The sequence below is a fragment of the Gracilinanus agilis genome, chromosome 5 (assembly GCF_016433145.1).
Source record: "Gracilinanus agilis isolate LMUSP501 chromosome 5, AgileGrace, whole genome shotgun sequence".
NCBI lineage: Eukaryota > Metazoa > Chordata > Mammalia > Didelphimorphia > Didelphidae > Gracilinanus > Gracilinanus agilis.
In genome coordinates this window covers 169,975,009-169,997,027 of record NC_058134.1, presented here as the reverse complement: position 1 = coordinate 169,997,027, position 22,019 = coordinate 169,975,009, and the positions used below count along the sequence as shown (strand labels likewise).

Here is a 22,019-nt window from a genome sequence, read left to right as displayed (position 1 = left end):
ACTTCCCAGCTGTGTGACCCTGGGCAAGTCACTTGACCCCCATTACCCACCCTTACCACTCTTCCGCCTATGAGCTAAGGGTTTAAAAAAAAATTTTTTTTTTAATTTAAAAAGCACACCCAGGGTCATTTGTGACTCAAAGATTAACATGTTTCTTAAAGGGGTTGTTTGAAATGTATTTCTGATCTTTGAATTTGCAAACACTCGTCTTAGGATGTTAAGTTAGAAATTCTAGAAAAGCTACACTCTCAATTTTAAGAAGCATTGTTTACATGTATAAATGTCTTAGAAAATTAAGCCTAATATATATAAAAAAAGGGAAAAAAAAAAGAAAATTAAGCCTTCAAATTTGAAAATGACCTGAGATATTTCCAAGTCATGATGCCATGCTAAATCTATATCCTGGAATGAATGTGAGACATTTGACATAAGTGTTATGTTTTCATCCTTCCAGGAAAAAGAGTAATGAGAACACTAGGTTATAATAATAGTTGAAAATTCTGAAAGAAATAAACTCTTATTTGATACCCATAAAAATTTTTATGTATTCTGGCACATTCCCTCAATGTGACATTTCATGAACTTCCTTACCAGATCACTGTTCACCAATCACATACCAATCACTCCCACTTTCACTTTTTACCATCTTCTTCCACAAACCACATAACTCTGATCAGAAAAGGTATAATGCCTTGCTCCCTCTTCTCTCCTCCCCACCTACAGGTGATACTTTCCTTTTTATTTAAAAGTATAGTTATATAATTGAACACTATTCATATTGGAATGAAATTTGTATGGACTATCCAAAAAGGAAACTACTTAACTTCATAGTGCCTCAGTCTCTCTGCCTCACCAGCCACAAGACATAATGAAATAAATTCTAAAATTAATAGACTTCTAAATTAAGGGGATCAATGGATAGCAAATATCATTGATAAAATGGGTTTGTGTTGAATGACTGAAAAAAGATGGTAATAGTAACAACAGGTAATCTATTATTTATCATAGAAAAGAGGATAGGATAGTTGGATTTTCTGTTACTCCTTTGAACAGAACCTCTGTTGCCACTGAATACATGAAGTTACATTTTTAAGGGTAAATTTTCCTATACATCTCAATTTGCAATTTAGGCCTTGCTTTCCAAGCTAATCTATAGCCAATGCACTCTCCATTGGTTGGCTAGTATGGTTTTGATTTCCATGAGTCTCCAAATATTGACTCCAATTAAATTAACAGTAGCTATTTAACCACCCAGGATCTAATAGTTTCAAATCTATTTGTCACAGCACCCTCATTCATGCTGAGTACTTAAACAAACTGAAACTACATTCTCAGCAAAATGATTCTATTTGCCAACAGCAGTTAATACACCACAAGTGGCTCTCTTCTACACATTACAGTCTGCAAGAGATGACTGACACTTTGGGAATCATCATCAGAACCCTTCTGTGCTTTCAGATTTTTATCTCCTGGCCCAGCATGAATTACACAGAAATGTACAATGAGTAAAAAATTATTTCATGAATGAGTTTGGGCAATTCTAAAAAGAAGAAAACAGGGATAATGAAATGCATTTTGTGTGTGTGTGGGATAGCTTGTTTATATATATGTATAAACAATTAAATATATATATATGTATATACACACACACTACCTATACCTATATTAACTGCAATGGATAGATTACAGAACCTCAATGCATACTCCATCTTTTCAGAGTTAATGCTGATTTCAGCATGTTAAGTTAGCAATTTGTCCTGTAGTCACTGACTGATGTTTTCCCTCCCAACCAGATCAGTTTTGGAAGACAAGAAGATTAGGAATATTAGAGAATCAGTAAAGAAAACCTGCATCTTCAGCTTCCACTTAAATTTTCTCCCTTCTCATTCATCCCCTCTACCACCCACTATGAGACAACACAGCGAAAGCTATTTATTCCAAAAATGAACCACCAGGCCATCACCCCATTGAGAATCTAAGACTTAAAAATGGGCATGCTCCAATCTTCTGTGGAGCTCTGTTTAAAATCTGGGAAGCTACAAACCTAAATAAGCTAAAAACAATAGCAGCTTTCTCTCTCTGAATGCTCCATTAATAAAAAATGAAAAAGCCTCATCCATTCATAGTAGGGTCAGGAGAGTCTTTTAAGGGCACTAGATCACATTTCTTTGAATGCTGGTTTGCTCGAGAGGCAGCATGGTTGTATCATTCAGAGCCGGTATGTATAGTAAGTGGCAAGCGCCTTCCAGATCTATTCTTAGAACTGCCTTCTCTTGGAAATTTTGCTAAAGATGCTTGACTCTACTAGGCAGTTGCTCCACTAACAAGGTAATGAAGAAAGGAAATGAGTTTCTGTATATACACAGACTGCACATACAGCTTTATAAGTAGATGACTAGGCAGCCTTTTCTAAATTTAATATGTAGGAACTTTTGGGATGTGCGTTGTCTACAAAAGAATTATTTTGCCTGGATGCAAGCAGAATAAAGGTGGTTTCCTGCTTATCTTCTTTTCTCCTAACCTCTTTCCTTCTTTCTCCCCCACCTTTGCAGTGCCCCTTTTCTCTGCATTAAACTTGCAGCAGCCATTTGAAATTTAAAAGAACAGTCCATCCTCAGCAGTCATAGGAAGCCGGCAAGCAGCTAGCTCTGTTGCAGTCGTCCCCACCCTGTCCCCCCTTCACCCACTAAGGATGATAAGACTGTGGTTCACTCTTCAGACACTTCCACAGAAGGCTCAAAACAAAACAAAACAAAAAACCCACCACACAATACAGGTCAGCCTGTAGCTATTTTGTGAGTGAAATTCAGATTTTGCATGAGCCTTCCTAATGCCAGGAAGGTGGGAGGGGGGTGGCAGGAGGGAGAACAGTCTAAGTCTCCTCACGTGGAGTTAGCATTTTAAAAATCTACCACAGGCTGAGAAACAAAATGTTTGAGACCTCAGGAGATAGGCTATTTTATGCTCCCTCTTTTTTTTTTTTTTAAACTAGTCCAGCATTTTACAATGGAAAGAGAACTGCCGCATGAACTGCCGCCGCACAGTAAACGCTACTGGAAAACAAAGAAACATTACCTTTTTGCTTCTCACTTCCCGAGGAGCAGGGGAACTTCAGATTTTTGCCCAATATTCCACGGGCAGCGGCATCCCCTTAAATCCCGATCCAGCAGGCCCTTGGCCTAACAGGCAGCATCCATTGCTCTGAATCCGTGGTTTGCTAGGATTCAGGCCTGGCCCTTCCTCTCCCTCTCTTGGACCGGCAGCCGCGCGCGCTCTCTGCTAGGAGCTGCTTCTCCCTCTCCAATCTTACCACATCCCATGTCCCCACTAACGGTCTCTCACACAGACACTGGCTGCCATCCAGAGTGCACCACAGCCATCTCTATTCCCGACAGCTGGGGGCTGGGGTTGGGGGGCGGGAGGGAGCAGGTCAGAAGAGAGGTAAGCCCCCTTTCGGCTGGCAACCTGGTAAGGAGCTCGCGGGAAGGCACCGGCACTGGCACCAGCAGGCAGGACACCCAGGCTGCCGGGGAGATGCGAGAGCAGCTGCTGTCCAATCACCCTTGACACGGGTTTGCACGTTCCGGGAGTCCCTATTCTGATTTTTCCTGCTCTTCCTCCTCCCGCAAAGGCTCACGTGCAGACAAAAACACACTTTGAACCGGAGGACGAGTGGCTGGGGGAGGGGGAAGAGAGAGGAGAGAGCCAGAGAAGGGGGGTGTGTGCGGTGAGGGAGCCTCCGGCCCTGACGCGGCTAGGTCATGTGAAAGGCAGGGACCCTGGCGTACAGACAGCGGGAGAGCGAGTTCAGCTGGAGCGCGGCGGGTCGGGTTCTGCCTGCCTCGCAGCGGGGTGGTTAACTAGTGCCCAGACCGGAGAGAGGCAGTGGTAGCTGGGGAGAGCAGCAGAGCCCCCTCCTTTGTGTATTTTCCTCCCTTTAAAACAGAAGGGAGGGGGCACGAGGGAAAGCAGCCCCAGAGATTGTTAATCTTTCAATTTCCTCTCGACAGCATATGCAATCAAGGCAAAGTTATGTCTTGAATTATGCTGGCGAGCAGGGAAGCACTGTGCTGAGTCGGGGAAAAAATTCCTCCCCGGTAAAGAGAGAGGAGGAAGCCAAACAGAGAGGGGGCAGATCCTCAAAAGGAAACTCAAAAATTTCTCCAAGGAAACCCCAGCGACCAGTGGCAAATTCCCCCCCTCCAGTCTTGGAGACCATCCAAGTAGCTACCTTAGCCAAAGGTGTGGTAGTTTGGCTCCATCTTATTTTGATGCCCTTGAATTTTCCTCTCCCTTCAACTCTTTAGAAAAAGGAATTCCTGTGAGATAACCATTGACAACTGTCTGGGCTCTAGTCTAGTATTTTACTACAATTACCTAGGAAAGGCTTTTCAGCCAGAGTTCCATTTCAACTGGCGTGGGGGAGGGTGGAGAAAGACCCGTCAAGTTCTCCCCCCCCCCCCCCATAATAAAATTTTTTAAAAGGAATGAAAAAGAAAGAAAGAAAACCAGAGTATATTATTATTCATAATAGTAACTCCACCCACATTGTATTTCTGGAGTGGTTATGCCTGAGGAGCTCAATTTCCCAGACATGCATTTTCTCTTTAATTGCTAGAATACCCTTGGGAAAATAAGGGAGGAGGCAGGAATTATCACCCTCTTTTTCATAGATATTGAAATTCATTCTTGCCCAGGTCAAGAATAGAAGCCCACACACATCTCCTGACTATCCAACAAAACCACAGCTGAGTCTTTAAGCTTTTTCTTCACCCAATTATATTAATACCCCCACAGACAAAGGAGGCACTGCCAGATCTAGCATTACTATTGTTGAGGTTACTTTCTGGCAGCGAAGACATCCGGAACTCCAGGATCTACACAAGGTGCCTCTCAAGATTATGAATTCACCCTCTGACTAGTTTTCAATTTACCCTCTGCAGAAAGATCTCCAGGATAAGTTCATATTTTCTCTTAAATGCAAAGGAATCCCTTTATAAAGTTGGTGTTGCAGAAGGAAATGAATACAAGCATCAACTACACTTATATTTTGTTTTGCAATAAAAAGTTTATCCAGTCCAAACTCTTTTATATGTGATTTTATATATTATGGGACTTGTGCAATTTACGACTTGTCTAAGGTAAAGCAGGTAATAAGAAATAGAGCTAGGATATAAACCCAGGTTCTTTGACTCCAAATTCTAGTACCCTTTACTTTGCTATGCACTTTATTTGACTAGATAAGATTGAAATGAGACTATAGGCTTGGAAGTGTAGCAGGTAGAGAATCTGCCTATGTGTCAGCAAGACTTGGGTTCAAGATTAACCTTGGAACTTAGTATATGACTCAGTTGGAGTCACTTAATGTCCCAGGCACCTCTCTTAAAACTATAATTACTGGCCTGGTGCCAGTCTGCACTGATGGTAATGGATCTAGTTTTTAAAAAGTGTGTGTGTAATATATATATATGAGAGAGGGGGGAAGGGGGGAGAGGAGAGGGGGAAGAGGGAAAGGGAGAGGAGTTCCTCTGCTCCTTGGGAAGTGAGAAACAAAAAGTTAATGTTTCTTTGCTCTCCGGTAGCAATTAGAAATTTATGTAATAACAAATCATCTAATGAGGCCCTATCTGTACTCCTAATATCCCAAGATTATTTACTCATGCCAGATCTTCCCGTTAAAAATGAAGAATATTTTTGAATCTTCTTTGCACAAAGGGCATTCAGAGGCAACCCTTTTCTGACTTTTGAAGTAAAAGAAAAACCAAAACAGAGAAACATTTTGCTCAGGTTTTAGGGTATAGCCCTCAATAAGATGTCCTGCTTATCACACATCAAGCCTGAGAATATACAACTATGTTTTTCTATAATGACTCTAGCATTCTGAACCTCTTAAAGCCAAACTGATCTGTTTTCTTAAAAGTAATGCTAATAATAGGGGTCAGATTTATAACTCTAATAATTTCCACCTGTACACAGGCTGAGGGCAAGGTAGATGATATTTAGCAAATGATCTTTGTGTTATGACTTTTTAGTGTTTTTTTTTTTTTGGTAGGAAAAAAGTGCCATGATTCTATGGGTTTATTTTCTCTTTGTATCTTGAATCTTATTATCCAAGGTAATCACTCTAGTGATAGCTATATGATACATCTATACATTTTAACTTCTTAGTATATCCTCATTTTATTAAAAAATGGCAGACCAGCAGAATTCTATCTGTCTTATTTACCTAGATTTTAACAAACACTTATCAAAAATTCTCTTGTCATTATTGAAAATGAAATAAAAAGATCCAGGCCAGGTGATGGGTAGGTCTAGAGCTAATAACTAAGACTCACAAAGTTGAGTTAGAAGAAACCTCAGAGGTCATCTAGCCCAAATAATACCTTAAAAATGTTTCCTTCTATAATATATCAAAAGTGGTCATCTAGGGTTTTTTCTTTAAAACCTTGTGTGAGGGAAGGTCCCCAGTTAGCTTGTGGGGCAGAGTATTGAAGCTTTTGGATAGACTGTTAGGAAGTTATGTTACATAAAAACTAAATTTGTATCCAAAATTTTTACCAATTGTTTTTCTTTTGCCACTAAGCAGGGCAAACCTAATTCTTCTGCTTTGAGGGTGTCTCTCATGCTTGAGTATTGTTTCTCATTATTTCCCTTTCTTCACATTTTTTTCTCTTCTTTTTATTCATGGTTGGTTATCAGCTTAGAAGGAGGTCTCTAGAGATGAATAATACAGAGAGGTTATCAACATAGTCTAATAAAAAAAAGAACGAAAATCATGCCTTAGAGCAGTTTCAATGATAGAAAAGGGAAAGGTGCAAGAAATATCCCAAGTTAAAAATCAATCTGATTTGGTAATTGATTGGTGTATGGGTGTGCCAGTGTGTGGGTATGTGTGTGTGGTATGTTGTATGTTTGGGGGGCAGGTGGGAAGGAGAGATGGAGTGATTGTGAGAGGCAGAATTCAAAGATGACTCCAAGATTATAAACCTGGGTAACAGGAAAGACCATGATACTATAGAGAAGTTAAGAAGAAATATATAAAGAATATATGTTTATGGACATATTAAAGATTTCAGTTACCTAAATTACATTTGAAAGGTTTTTAGACTAGCCAGGTCTTTACAATGTCTACCAAGGCGGTTGGAAACATGATTCTGGAGTCCTGAAGAGAAATTGGGGTAGAGATAGAAATTTGGAAGTCATTAGCATAAAGGCCCTAATTACAGTCATAGGATTGGACCAGATCATGAAATGAGAAAATGGCTAGAAAGACAAGGATAGAACTCTTAGGAACACTCATATTTAATGGATAGTAGGAAGATGAAGAATCATCAAAGAAGGCCAAAAAATTGTAGTCAAAAAGATAGGAATAAAACTTTAGGAATATAATGTTGTGGAAATCAAAGAAGAGATGGAAGCCAGGAGGATGACTTTTTTCTTATTCTTCTGTGTCAGTCAAGAAGTAAACATGAACTGAGGCACTTTAATCACAGAGAACTCTATACTTTCAAGTTTCTTAGGAGAGAATTAAAGTCATGGTACTTGGAGAATGTGAACAGATCGCTTGTGTCTAAACATTTGTGTTATGTTTTATTTTTTTATTTTTTATTTCGAAATCACGGTTAAAGAGTTTTAACCAATGGCAGCAAAAAACAAAAACAAAAACAGGTTGAGTCTTTCAGCAATAGACAGGAATCAGTTTAAATATCACAATCTAACTAGGAAATTAGAGGTCTTTGGGATAATGTATCGGAATCATTTAACAGGGAAAATATTCCCAAATACATTACACATAAGATAATCTCTGTTAATTTGCTCAGAAGTATCTAACATAACTGGTAAAATGTAGAATAATTTTCCAAAAAACTAATTAATTAGTTTCCACTACAGTTTCTTAACATTTATGAAATTTCTAGGCAGGAGAAATTAATTAGTTAATTAATAAGTATTGAAGTTTGTCAAACACTTATCTCTTATTTATATTTAATTGGCAGTCTGGTGGGCCTGGTCTCTTATTTATCTGTTTCTCTATTTTTTTTCACTTAATTCTAGAGAGTTGTGGTGATTACTGCTTTCTAATATATTTCATAGTTAGGGACTACAAGATCACCTTCATAAACTTTCTTTACAGTGAGTGTATAAATAGAATTTGGTCCCCAGGACTCTAAATCCCAGCTTCCCATGTTTCTTCTCCCATAATGTACTAACATAGGGAACATATAAGTTTTGTGTAGGTCCGCCCTCATGTTCTTTTTTCCCAGTGATCATGGCTGGGAAAGTGGGTTTTACTCAGGCTTTTACTTTTGTCCTTTTATTTCTTCTACTTGCTCAAGCACTGTGGTCCAAGATTGCACTAGTTTCTTTAGCTGGCTTATCACTTTGCTTAGTCAAACTGGCTTGTCATCTATTGAAAACTTCATTTTCATTTCTTTTGTCTGTCTCTCAAATATCTTTTTCTTGTCTTCTTGAAATCGCTAGAATTTCTAGAACTATATCAATAAACATAAAGTGTATATAGCCTTACTTTACACCAGCATTTAGTAGGAGTACTTCCAATGTTTCTCCATTACATATTATTTGGACTTTAAACTTAAGATAAATATTTTAATGTGTGAAGAAAAATATTTATATACTGCTTCTTAGTATTTTTATTATGAATGTTGCATCTTGTCAGACTTTTTTGCATCTATTGACTTATAATTTCTAAAAAATCTTTTGTTTTGTCTCATGATTTTTATAGTTTTTCTGAGTTTTTCATACTTCACATAAATAAATGCTACTTGATTGTTATGTTATTTTCTTGATAATTGTTATATTTTGTTGGTGAATATTTCAATTAGTTTTTGTGCATATGTACTTAATTAGTGAAATCGAGCTTTAATTTCTCACATGTTATCTTTAACAGTTTCTAAAACCAGTACCTTTGCCTCAGAAAAGGATTTGGTAGTTTTCAAACTTTTTCTATAATGATGAATAACCAATGTATTGGAGGGATAGTTTATTCTTAGGAAGTTCTGAAAAACTTTGTTATAAAAATTTCTAGAGAAGTTCTTGTAATTAAAAAAAAACACAGAATAATTCTCTGATGACTCATTTTGTTTCTTCCACTAAGATTAGACTATTCAAATTATTCATTCGTGTTTGATGAAGTTTTAGGCAATAAAACTGGTGAAAGGATTATTTAACAAATATGCTTTGAAAAATTAGTTTCTGTAGAATATACCCTAGTGAATTCTAGAAACAAATATTAAACAAAGTATTCTAGAAAAGACAGACAGAGCCGAATATAGTGGAGGATTTTAGTTGAGTATTTTTGAAAATTCGACAAATGGAAGATATACTTGACTATATTTTAAACGTCTGTATACTAAAATAAATCTTCTAGCTTGCTTCCGTGGCAGTATATTAATGTCACATAGTAGAATTACTTTTCGACTTGGGATTGAGACCTGAGTTGTAGTCCTACTTGTTAGAAGCACATGATCATGGACAAATCATATCACCCCTCCAAGCTTTAGTTTCCATTTGCAAAATGGAAATAAATCCTACTTTTACCATTTTCCTCACAGTTTATTTTTTATCTTAACCTTTACCTTCTGTCTTAGTACCCACACTAAATATCAATTCCAAGGCAGAAAAGTGGTAAGGGCTGGACAATTGGGGTTAAGTGACTTGCCCCGGATCACACAGCTGTGAAGTATCTGAGGCTTCATTTGAACCTGATCCCTGATACTATCCCCAGGCCTGGTTCTCTAACAATTGAGCACATAATTAGGTACCCTCATTATAGAGTTATTGTGAGTAAAGCATTTTGCTAACCTTAAAGTGCTTTATGATGTGCCTTGCTGCTTTTGCTGAAAATAATAACAGATTATTTTTATTTTAAATTATATTATGTGCATGTTTGATTCTGCCACAGCTAAAGTGTATGTACACACACACACACACCACACACACACACACACACACACACACACACACACACACACACACACACACACAAAATAACAAACGTATGAGCAATTAAGCCAACCTAGACACTTCTGTTTTCAACTCAGTGGTTGTCCGTTCTACATATCTGGAGACTGTTACTTGGGAACTGGATTCATTTCAATAGTTATTATGTATTAAATATCTATAATACACCAGGCATTGTGCTAAGCATATCGGCATCCAGTGACAAAAAAAGAAGCAATTTGAAAAGGAAATAAGTTGTCTACAAGAAGTTTACATTCTGCTGGATTAGAGGGTTTAGAGTTCAAAGGAATAAAGGGTAGGATTATGTCAGATCCTGGTTTGTATGAAGCAAAAAAGTGTCTTCTCCAAAAAACGACTGAGCTCAGGTTTTGGACATGTTCTGGGAATCAACGAAGGGTGAAACAGAGTCAAAAGTTTATTAAAGGGGGCAGCTGGGTAGCTCAGTGGATTGAGAGCCAGGCCTAGAGACGGGAGGTCCTAGGTTCAAATCCGGCCTCAGACACTTCCCAGCTGTGTGACCCTGGGCAAGTCACTTGACCCCCATTGCCCACCCTTACCGCTCTTCCACCTATAAGTCAATACACAGAAGTTAAGGGTTTAAAATAAAATTTAAAAAATAAATAAATAAATAAATAAATAAGTTTAGTAAAATCTTGAACCCTTAGACCTCCTGACAGCAAAACAACTTTTAAATGGGGAATGGATGTCAGGCGATAGACGAGAAGGTATATATATTCAGGACTGAAGAAATAAAAGAGATCCATTAAAATAAGATACTAAAAATAAAAATTCTTAATAGAATTCAAAGTAACAAGCATTCATTAACCAATGAATAGAACACTGGGCCAGAATTCAGGAAGAACTGAGTTCAAATGTAGCTTTAGATACCTTGCCATCAATGGAAATGTTTTGTAAACCTTGTATAAGTAGACCACAGGAATGTGAATATGGTATGTCTGCAGATGCTAGCAAACATGATCCATGATCATATATCTTTATTATGTACACATAGTATGAAATACTGGACCTAACTTCACTGGTGACAATTAGGATTGTAATATTTTGTATGAGGACCATTCTTTACTTTATTTCCTTCATGAATTTTTCTCTAGTGTAAGCAATATGTGTCTTCTTTCAAAATATGACAAACATGGAAATATGTATTAGATGGTAATAATACATGCAGAATCTATATCATATTACCTGTCATCTTGGGGAGTGGGGGAGAGGTGGGAGGAAGAGAAAAAGGACATGGATGGTAAAATATCAGAAAACAATTATTAAAAATTATATTGATAGGCAAAAATATTTTAAAAACATTTATACAAGGTGCTAGTGGATAAAACCAACCTCAAAGTCAAGGAGATGTGGATTCAAGTGAAGCCTCTGATCCATTCTGAATGATCTTAGACAAGTAATCTGACCTCTCACAGTGCTATACAAAGTTGTATATATACAGTGCTATACAACAGGCTCTCTGTGGCTATAAGATGTTGAGAAGGAACCACCTAGAATTGGTAGAGAAAATTTCCTCACACAGGAATTTCCCATATTAATGAAACCACAGGTGCAGTCCCGATCTCTATTCTTAACCATTTGGTGAGAGATGGCATTACACAGTAGATGGAAGGCCAGTTGAGAAGTCAAGAAAACATGAGTTCAGTTCCTATTTCTGACCCATACTAGTAGTGTCTGCAGACAACTAAGACTAAAAATCACATATGAATTTCTGATTTGCATCAATGGAGAGTTTTCATGTTGAGAGCTTTCCTTCAATTAAGTTACAAGGTCACTTCTGCCCCCTAAATGAGTATTTATGTATATAAATGTATGCATATTCAAAATACGTGGAATGCTATGAAATTTAATCTGCATTAAGTCCAGGATTCAGATCATGAGGCTTAATGAGAACGCACATAATTTAAACCATGTAGATAAATCACAAGCAACGCCTATCCTTGGTCATTTACAAACCTCATTGCCTGAATCGCTAGTCTCTCTTTTGAGTGGACTCAGCATCCTCTAATTATATTCTTTATTATATGTCTGTGATTTACCTGAGTGAAAATGAAAGTCTACTTGTGAGAACTCTGCCTGTGTTCCATAGACACATTATGACTTGAGTAATGACACATTATTGACTTGAAATGTATGCCTGTGAAGAATGATAATTAACCACCTGAAGGCACTCTGAATTTCAACATTTTTCCCAAACCCCATTATATGACAGCCCATAATACACTGTGCGTTACTATATGACAGATCTTCTCCCCTGATTCCACATATCCAGATGTGAATGTCACTTTTCTGTCTACCTGGGAGGCACCCTACAGTAGAATAGCAACTTATAATCAATTTAAAGATCCGAGAACATAATCCATAGCTCCAAAGTTTCTGAGTAATTTCCTCAAAGGGATGGAGAAGATTTGAAAATAGGGTTTAATTTTAGTGGACTTGATCAGTACTCAGATTCAGGATAGACCTGTGGGAGGTTCAATATTAAATGAAACAATCTGATTTTACACAATTATATAATTTATTAATACTATTTTACCTTTAGCCTTTTAGAACTCTTATGATCCTCACAAATTTCCCCACAATTTATAGAAATCATTTTGATTATCTTCATGGGAAAAATGAGAAAACTGGGGTAAAAGGAGGTTGAATGATTCATAAGGAATCATGGTATAGGTACAAGAGCACTGAATTGGAAATCAGGTAGCCTTAATACTGACTTTGCCAACAGTTTAATGTTTGACTCTGAGCAAGAAATTAAACCCTTGCACCTCAAAATGGACCTCAGTTTTCTCCTCTATAAACTGAGGTGACTGGATAAAAGAGGCAAAGTGGAAAATGTGTTGGATGTGGAGTCAGGGGATGTGGGTTCAAATCTAGTCTCTGCCATTTACTACCTTTAGGAACTTGAACAAATAATTTCTACTCTGTAAGGCTTGGCTTCATCATATGTAAAAGGTAAGCCTTAGCTTAGATAACTTCTGATTTCTTTTGGATCTAAACCCACGATCCTATCATTTCTAAGTTTTGTTGTTTTTTTTTAAACTCTTAGATTCCATCATTCTATGAGTATGGCTTAGAAATCAATAGATGTGGCTGAGAAGTTAAATTAGACAATATGGTTTCCCAGTAGTTAGTTGTTGATCTCTTGAGAAACATGACATTATCAACCTCAGACAATCACAGAACTCTTAAACTTTCAGAAATAATCGATATTCCAGAATAGGTTAACAGTATGTAAATTAAGGGTAAAAGGCTCCCAGGATGCAATATTATTTTTTTTTTTCTTAAATGAACTTTCCATAGTCATGGTACCACTGATGACTGAGGCAACTTCTAATTACAACAATGGTTTGCAATACAAGTAAGTGCTCATTCATATTTGTTGACTTTATTGTGTATCAATACACAATATGGATTTTATGGAGAATAAAGAATCCCGTTTTGATTTGTGCATTAGAACACTAATCTGATCTCCTCCTCTCATCCATGGTGACTGGTAATTTTTTTAAAGTGAAGTCTTTGTGTTTGACACATTTGATCTAATGTCCATAATTAGTTGATTCCAAAAAGGAAAAGATTTGTCATTTGTGGGCAACTAAAATCTTGAGTCTCCAAATGTGTTCTTGTTGTTTTGAATTTAGTGGGAATGACTCTTATTTCCTGATAACAAGTCATCACCAGATACTGACTGTAGCTACAGCTATTGTATGTGTGAAATGAAAACAGTGCTGAGAAAAGCAAGATAAAATAACTTCCTATCTACAGCATGGTTCCAGATTTTGTAAATATGCACTTTATAGGCATGATCATGCCAAAATAATTGGAAGAACTTAAAATTTACCTACTTTTCTTTCTGTCAGGTATATTTTAATGCTTTATTATAGATGAAGTTTTTATAATGTATGCAGAATGCAATTCCTTTTCCTTCCCTTCCCTCTTTCCCAGAGAGAAAAATGGAAGCTGTAATGATTATCCTCTAAAACAGTAACTATGGGCAGCCCAAAATTTGTTTATTTTCTTGGGATCTTCATCTCCACTTCTATTACATAGAAATAATTTCATTGACCTTTATAGAGTACAGAATTGACTCTGTAGACCTTAAAGTGTTATATGAGTTATTATGAATAATTCTAGAAATATACTTTATGAGAGGAACACTCTAGGAAATTACAATAACTACAATGCTGAAATAATACTCATAGAAAACCTGATCTCCCTACTAATCCTTAGCAACCTTCCTTTGACACAAGGATTTTGTGTAACTCTACCTCACTTAAATCAAATTCACTCTCAAGTCATCACTCTGTGATGTCATTGGTCTTCTGAAAATGAAGGACAAACAACAAGTCAGCCACAGAGACATCAAAAGACCCCAGAAAAATCAGCTAAGGAAGCGGCTTACAGCATCTAAATTCAGGAGAATAGCCAAGAGGATTTGATAATAAAAACAACACTCCACATGTTTTGAAAAAGGAAGAAGTAAAAATTCCCATTTGAATGGCAGATGTCTGCTGGTTTCCATTTGCTATTTCCATAGCACATGGATGGACCTAATTTTTAAAAATGGTTTGTTTTTAAGGAGAGGATTTATGGAACAGGTTTGGGGGGCATTCTTTGTCAGAGTGCCAAGCGGAGGGCCACTGCCTTTTCTTATTCCTAAAACAGTTGCAATTACAGTACATCTGTGGTTTTCCAAAATGACATTAATGAGCACAGTTGACGTGAGGGGGATGGAAGTTGGAAAGGCTCCTTAACAGGAGAGATTAAAATAAAATCCTGATTCTAACAGGATGAGTTATAAATGAGCCACTTTGCCTGTGACTTTGTTTATACTGCAGTAGGGTATCGTTTTACTTGGGAAACTGTTCATACATCATTGTACTAATGAGCTAATGAGTAACGAGATGCTTGTATTTTCTACTTTGGGGCCCCGATTTATTCCAGGGCAGTAACAGCCTAAACAAATTAAAAGAAAGAGTTCAAGAATGAATGTGTGTGAGAGAGTATCTGTGTGTGTGTGTGTGTGTGTGTGTGTGTGTGTGTGTGTGTGTATTTGATGCTTTAAAATACCTTAGCATCTAAAATGAAATGTGGTTTTAATAAGTTCTAGTCATAGGAGAAACACTGAACTTAGGGGTATGGACAAAAACAAAAATGTGATATGTGTTTCCCTTTCCCTCTTTAAAACTACAATATAGTGCTTTGTACACAGTCAGAACTCAATAAATGCTTATTGAATTTCCCAGAAAATTTCTATACCCAGGGTCTGAACCTTTCCTAACCTTCCATAGAATAGAGCATAAAGAAGGAAAAAAACTTCATGAGTGAGCCAGGTAAAACCATTTGTATAAACTGAAGGTAGTTTATGGAATGATTCTTTCACAGATTCACATGACACCAAACATCCAGATAAACGATGAAAAATTCCCCAAATTATCGCAGTCTTTCCAAAGTACTTTTGATATTTGATATCTAGGCAAAACAGTCATTTGCTGAACTTTCTGCTTTTTATTCTGCTATGTGTGTAGCTAAACACAACCCCAAAGCCCCCTAGTATCAAGGTGTGATTCTTTAACTAGAAATCTCTTCCTTTTATGCAATGTCTCCATCTTTCCTTCCACATAGGAGAGACAAGTGCAAAACACTGGAAATTAGAACTGTATTTTCCTGCCACCATTGAAGAAGTAAGAGGAATTTATATAATTTGGGAATCCAAGGCCAGATTCTTCTAGATGAGTATCAAATCTCACTACTATGGCTTCTGCTATCATTCTCTTTCCCTATATTCTGGCCGTTGTTCTTCCAAACTGCCCTCCCTCCACCCCCGTGGAATCTTGATTGCTTTAATCTATGAACACACTGTCTATAGTCAACACATTTTCCTCATATTCCACATTAAGTGTTTGGATCTATGTCTTCATACATATCTTCTATATCTTTAAAACAGGCGTTTTATGTTACTGAAGGTTTATAACAAGACTTTAAAGTATAAAAAAAAACATTCTTAGTTGTAGGTAGTATAAAAACTAGCACTGGCTGATGAGTTTGCTGACCCCTGGTTTATAACAATTTCAGAAGTTTCCACCTTCCAAGGCATCCTAAATTTGAACTACTTTGTTAAACTGAATTGAATGAGAATAATACAAATTTAAAGTTGAAAGCATCTCAAGGATAATCTAGGACAATTCCTTCATCCTCTGAATGGGGAGACTGAGGCCCAATGTCAATCAGGTACTTAGCACGTGGAAAAAAACTGATTAAAAGACTAGAATTCAAATTTAGCCTCAGACACTTACTAACTGTACAATTCTGAGCAAGTCATCTTGTTTGCCTCAGTTTCCTTACCTGTAAAGTGAATTCAAGAAGGAGATGGCAAATCATTCCAGTGTCTTTACCAAGAAAACCCCAAATGGGGTCATGACTGACAACAGCGAAGCTTAAAGAAACTGAGCTATCATTTGAATCCAAATGTTGAAAAACAATTGTTCTTTGTCCCCACCAAATGACTAGGATGCTTCCAATTAGGAAGAACTTTCAATGTTTTCAACTGAAAATTAACTAGAGGAGAGCAAGTTTATTACATTATAACAAAATCATTTCCCCTACACCCGGTATGTGGATGGGAATTGAATCATTACAATGAGACAGAAATGTTGACTATTTCTGCCATATCCACATATTTATGATTTTTCTAGACTATGGTAATTGCTAGCAATAAATGGACTGTATTCACACAGCAGGATTGATTTACTATTCAATATTATAACCAACCATGGGTAGCTCATTCTTTGGTAAAAATTATGCTTGTAGAAGTGAGAGCATATGACGAAAAAATGCACTCAAGCCATAATGATAACCTAGGGTAATCATATAATTTTCTGAAGGGAATAACAGGGAACATAACCTTTGTCACATGTAAATATCACCACTGAAAACATTTGGAGCACAAGGTTGCTGGTCTGTGAGACTTTCCAGAGAAAATTGATCAATAATGACTGCCATTTTCTTGGCATTTTGATGTAAATGTACATTCTAAACAAAGAATGTTTCCATGAAAGCTATGTTTAACCTATATTATGTTTTGTAAAGGGCTTCAGCAATATTTCAATGAAGTCTAATGCTTAGATTTAATTACATTAACTTTTAACCTAGGCTAGTTCTCTCTATGAGGAATCAACAAAGCCCAGAACAAAATTGAACTACCATAGAAGTATTAGTTTGTGATGGCAACTAAGTGGGAGAATGGGTAATTGAACCTGCCTCTGACTCCAAAGAGGGCAGCTTTAGCCTTAGGTGTAGTTCAGGAATGGGAAGGGAGGAGGAGAATGACTTTAAACCTTAATTAATCAAGTCAGATCCCAACATTGTCACAAAAGACATTATTTCCCAATATATTATGGGATGTGAATAAAGGGTCTATAAGAAAAGTTTGATACTAGTGAGCCATCTTGTGTAAACTATGCATTGCTTCCAAAGCAGAAGAGTGCTAAGAACTAGGCAATAGGGGTTAAGTGACATGTCCATGGGCACACAGTTAGGAAATATCTGATACCACATTTGAACCAAGAATCTCTTGTCTCTAGGTGTGGTTTTCAAACCACTGGACCACCTACCTGCCCCTTGACTGAGTCATCCATCTTAAAAGACCAGGGGCTTTTCTTAATAGATCAGAAGACATGAAGGACAATTATACTAGGTCTTTTCCTCTTCTTAGTCACAGCTCTCACTCCAGCCTCAGGTCTGTGGAGGTCACCTCAGAAGAGGAAAAGAGAGACTATTAAACATATGGAAGAAGATCCACCAAGGAGGATGAATGGGAATTGTTTTTCCCTCCTCGGAGAATTTTATTTTGATCTCTCCTCTGGAATTCTCCTTGGCTGATTGGTTAGTGTAGTGAAAAGAAATTTGATTTATGATTAAAAGATCTGTGATCTAATCCTTACTCTGCAGTTTATCAGCTGTGAATTCTTGGACAAGTCACTTAAATTCCAAAGTGAAGGTGTAAAATTAATCTCTAGGGTTTATTCTAACCCTAATTTCTTTTTTATAAAAAAAATATTTATTTAATGTATATTATTTTCCCGTGGTTACATGATTCATCTTCTTTCCCTCCCCTCCTTCCTCCCTCCTTCTAGAGCCAATGAGCAATTCCACTGGGTTTTACATATATCATTGTCTAACCCTAATTTCTATGATGATAATTCTTCTCATCAGAGTTTATCATGACCTTGACCACAAAATCTTGCATTTGATTTCCATCAATATATTTAAACTTCAACATGTTTTTTTGTCAAATTATTTTGGGAAATGTTCCTCCAGCTCCGCCCCCCAAATCTCAGGACATTTATTTAAGGTATAATTAATTTGTCCTATGATCATGTCTCCTGTTTGATGCTCCAGGGAAGCCTAGTAAATTCACAGAATATTCAGATTCCTTTTCTGAGATCTACTTTTCATTGAGTCCCTATTGAATCAAAAACTTCTAAATTAATTTGTCAGTCAACACTAACAACTTGTCAAGTATTTACTGAGTGTCTTTGGTTTGTGGTGTTTCTCATTTGAGGCTCTGAATTTGCCTTAAATAGAATTTCCTGACACGCAAGCTATTTTAACAGGAATTTAAGGGAAAAAAGAACTAGACCAAATCAAAACTAAATCAAGCTGATGAACTTGGTTAGACAATTATAATATAGTTCTTGGTCATTATGCTCTGCCTTATAGATTTGTCCCTTTTGTCTGTAAGTTCTATGTTGGAATTGGAAATGAGTTGTTTAGCTCAGCATCCCATCCAATGTGTGAATTCCTAAAATAGCCCTAAAAGTGGCTAACTAACTTCTCATATATAGTTGAAGTACTGTGAGCTCACTAATTTTTGAATCAACTGATTTCATATTTGGATGACTTCAGGGGTTAGAAAATTCTTCCTTCCTTAGATTTCGGTCCTAGACCTTCCCAGCTTTGCCAGGAATTAACTTTGTGACTTGGGGCAAATCACTTCATCTCTTTTCAATTTTGGGCTTCTCATCTGTATAATTGAGCTAACAATTGATTAGCTCTCTGAAGTTCCTTCTTAGTTTCAATTTTTAAAGTAAGTCAAAGTCTTCATTTCAGTGTATTTTACCCATTTTAGATCTGCCTGCTGGAATGCTGGAGAATGTCTTTTTCCTTTTCCATAATGTTTGAAGACAGAAATCTTATTCCGCCTTAGTCTTCTTTTCTTCAAGATAGACATCTTCTGGGGCCAGCTAGGTGACTCAGTGAATTGAGAGCCAGGCCCAGAAACAGGAAGTCACGAGTTCAAATGCAGCCTCAGACATTTCATAGTTGTATGACATTGGGCTGGCCACTTAACCCCCATGACAGCCCTTTCCATTCTTCTGCCTTAGATCCAATACATAGTATTTATTAATTCTAAGTTGGAAGGTAAGGATTTTTTAAAAAAGAAACAGATATCCTCATTTTACTCTGGCCCAATATAATTTATATCATCATCTGGTACCTTTGTTTTATCCTCTTTAGCATGAATGAAGATCTTTCTCTTTAATGAAAAAGATGGAAGGAAAGGAAAAGAATCCTGTATTCTCTCTCTTGTGTAGAGGCATCTTTATATGCTCTAAATATGCTCAGGAGACATTAACTGGTGCCAGTGACACTCAGAGGCCATGTGGGATTATTGGACATTACTGGGGAAGTTAGGCGGCTCAATTTATAAAGAGCCAGGACTAGAGACAGAAGGTCTTAGGTTCAAATCTAGACACTTCCAGGCTGTGATGCTGGGCAAGTCACTTAAGCCCAATTGCCTATCCATTATCACTCTTTTGTCTTAGAACCAGTACTTAGTATTGATTCTCAGGTGGAAGGCAAGGGTTTTAAATTTTTTTTTAAGATTATTAGACATATTACTAAAATAGTTTTTCATCATTTAAAGCAGAGTGGAAGTACAAAAGAATGCGTTCTATTTAAGAGGCAGAGCAGCATAATAGGTGGAATGTAGGACTTAAGAGTCAGAAAATTTGGTTCAAATTCTGCTTCAGTCAATTATCAATAAGCAGGCATTTAAGCATGTGCTACATGGCAGGTACTGTGCTAATAATGCTAATAATAATAATTATAGCTAGCATTTCTATAGCACCTACTATGCTAAGTATAACACCCTGCTAAGTCCTTTCTAAACATTTGATCTTCATAACAACCCTGAGACGTAGATGCTGTTATTATCCTCATTTTACAGTTGCAGAAACTGAGGCAAGCAGTGGTTAAGTGACTTTCCCAGCATCACCCCAGTGTCTGAGGCTGGATTTGAATTCAGTCTTCCTGACTCCAGGGACAGTGCTCTATCCACTGAACAACCTAGATACCTTCAGACTTTATATTTGTATCCCTGGTGCTAGACAATGGAGATAAAAATACAAAGAATAAAGCAATCCCTACTTTCAAGGAGGTTATATCAGAATCTTAGGGTGTTTTTCCATTTCTAAAAAGTGACTAATAACATGAATAATATTTCACAGATATGTGAGAAGAGTGTTTGCAAACTTTAAAGTAATGTGTCAAAATGAGTAATCATTATTCAGGTAGTGCCTTTCTGCTGCTAAGGTAGCTTTCTAACCTTCAAAATCTCTCGGTGAGGGTAGAGATGAGTCCTTGTTATTGGTCTTCCCCCACTGGAAATGGAGGCAAATGGAGCCTTTGGGTGGTTTTCCATGATTTCAAAGCAGTTGGTCAATTCAGCCAAAAATTCAGTTAATCCTGTAAATATGTCAGTCAAACAAGTGATTTGGCTTTGTGTAGAATTAGTCAGTGAATGGCTGAGTGACTTTTCTAAATTCTCACAGCGGCTGTGTCTACACTTAGTAGAGGAAACATTAGAATACAACATTCATTAAGTTAATCAGTGCAGCCTGTTTCCCCATTAGCACAACTGGCAGAGGTCCAGAATAATCAGTCATCTCCTTCATGATTTTGGTTGACCATGAAACATAACAGGAATGGTTTGACTGGTGAGTGTATAAACAGACAGTTGGTCAATGAAAGGTATGGAACAATGAGAGACATCTCTATGATGTGAAGACTTTCCTAATTACAAAGGCTAAAGGTGGAAACCTACTCAGCCCAATTGCTGTTAGTCCATCTTTCTGTCTCTCTCTCATTCTCTTCCCTGCCCCACCACTTTCTGTGTGTGCACAAAGTACACACATTCACTTACTTTTTTGCTGTTGTTCAGTCATTTAATTCAGGGATGCGTATACACTTGGTGCTCTTAATATTTTGTTGTTCATTCATTTCAGTCCTATATGACTCTTTATGACCCCAAGAGGGGTTTTCCAGGCAAAGTTACTGGAGTGATTTGCCATTTCCTTCTCCAGCTCATTTTACAGATGAGGAACCTGAGGCCAATAGAGTGAAATGATTTGTCCAGGGTCATACAACAAGATGTCTAAGGCCAGATTTGAAGTAAAGAAGATGAGGCTATCCCCTGTGCCACCTAGCTGCCCATCATTTATAAAAGCCTTTCCTATTTAGATATCTGGTTTATCACTGGCAGCCAAGTGAGTGCCAGACTTGGAGTTAGGAGGACCTGGGTTCAAATCGGGACTCAGATGCTTCCCAGCTATGTGACCCTGGGCAAGTCACTTAACCCCAGTTGCCTAACCTTAGTGCTCTTCTGCCTAGGAACTGATACTAGTATGGATTCTAAGAGAGAAGATAAGGATGTTGAAAGATAAATAATTGAATGAATGAATGAATATCTGGTTTATCTAGATCATTTCCTCCCCACTCCCCACTGAGAGTCTTCTGAGTTTAGTTTTTCCTTCTGTTTGAAAGTTTCATTTTCAACATTAGACTGCAATGTCTTTTCATAAATCCTGAGTGTTCTGTTGTAGCAGAAGCTGTTCTTTGGGTCAATCAATCATTAATCAATCAGCAAGCAATTATAGTGCACTTCTTACATGCCCATCAATATGCTAGGCACAGGGAATACAAGTACAAAGAATAAAACAATTCCTTCTGGTGGAAAGTTC

The 22,019-nt window shown here is 37.2% G+C and overlaps 1 protein-coding gene across 2 annotated transcripts in view; it reads right to left on the bottom strand.

Annotated features, from left to right (window-relative positions):
• FRMD4A (FERM domain containing 4A) overlaps positions 1–22,019 on the bottom strand; it is a 365,617-nt gene that overhangs the window by 268,095 nt on the left and 75,503 nt on the right. The gene's annotated exons all lie outside the window — the stretch shown is intronic.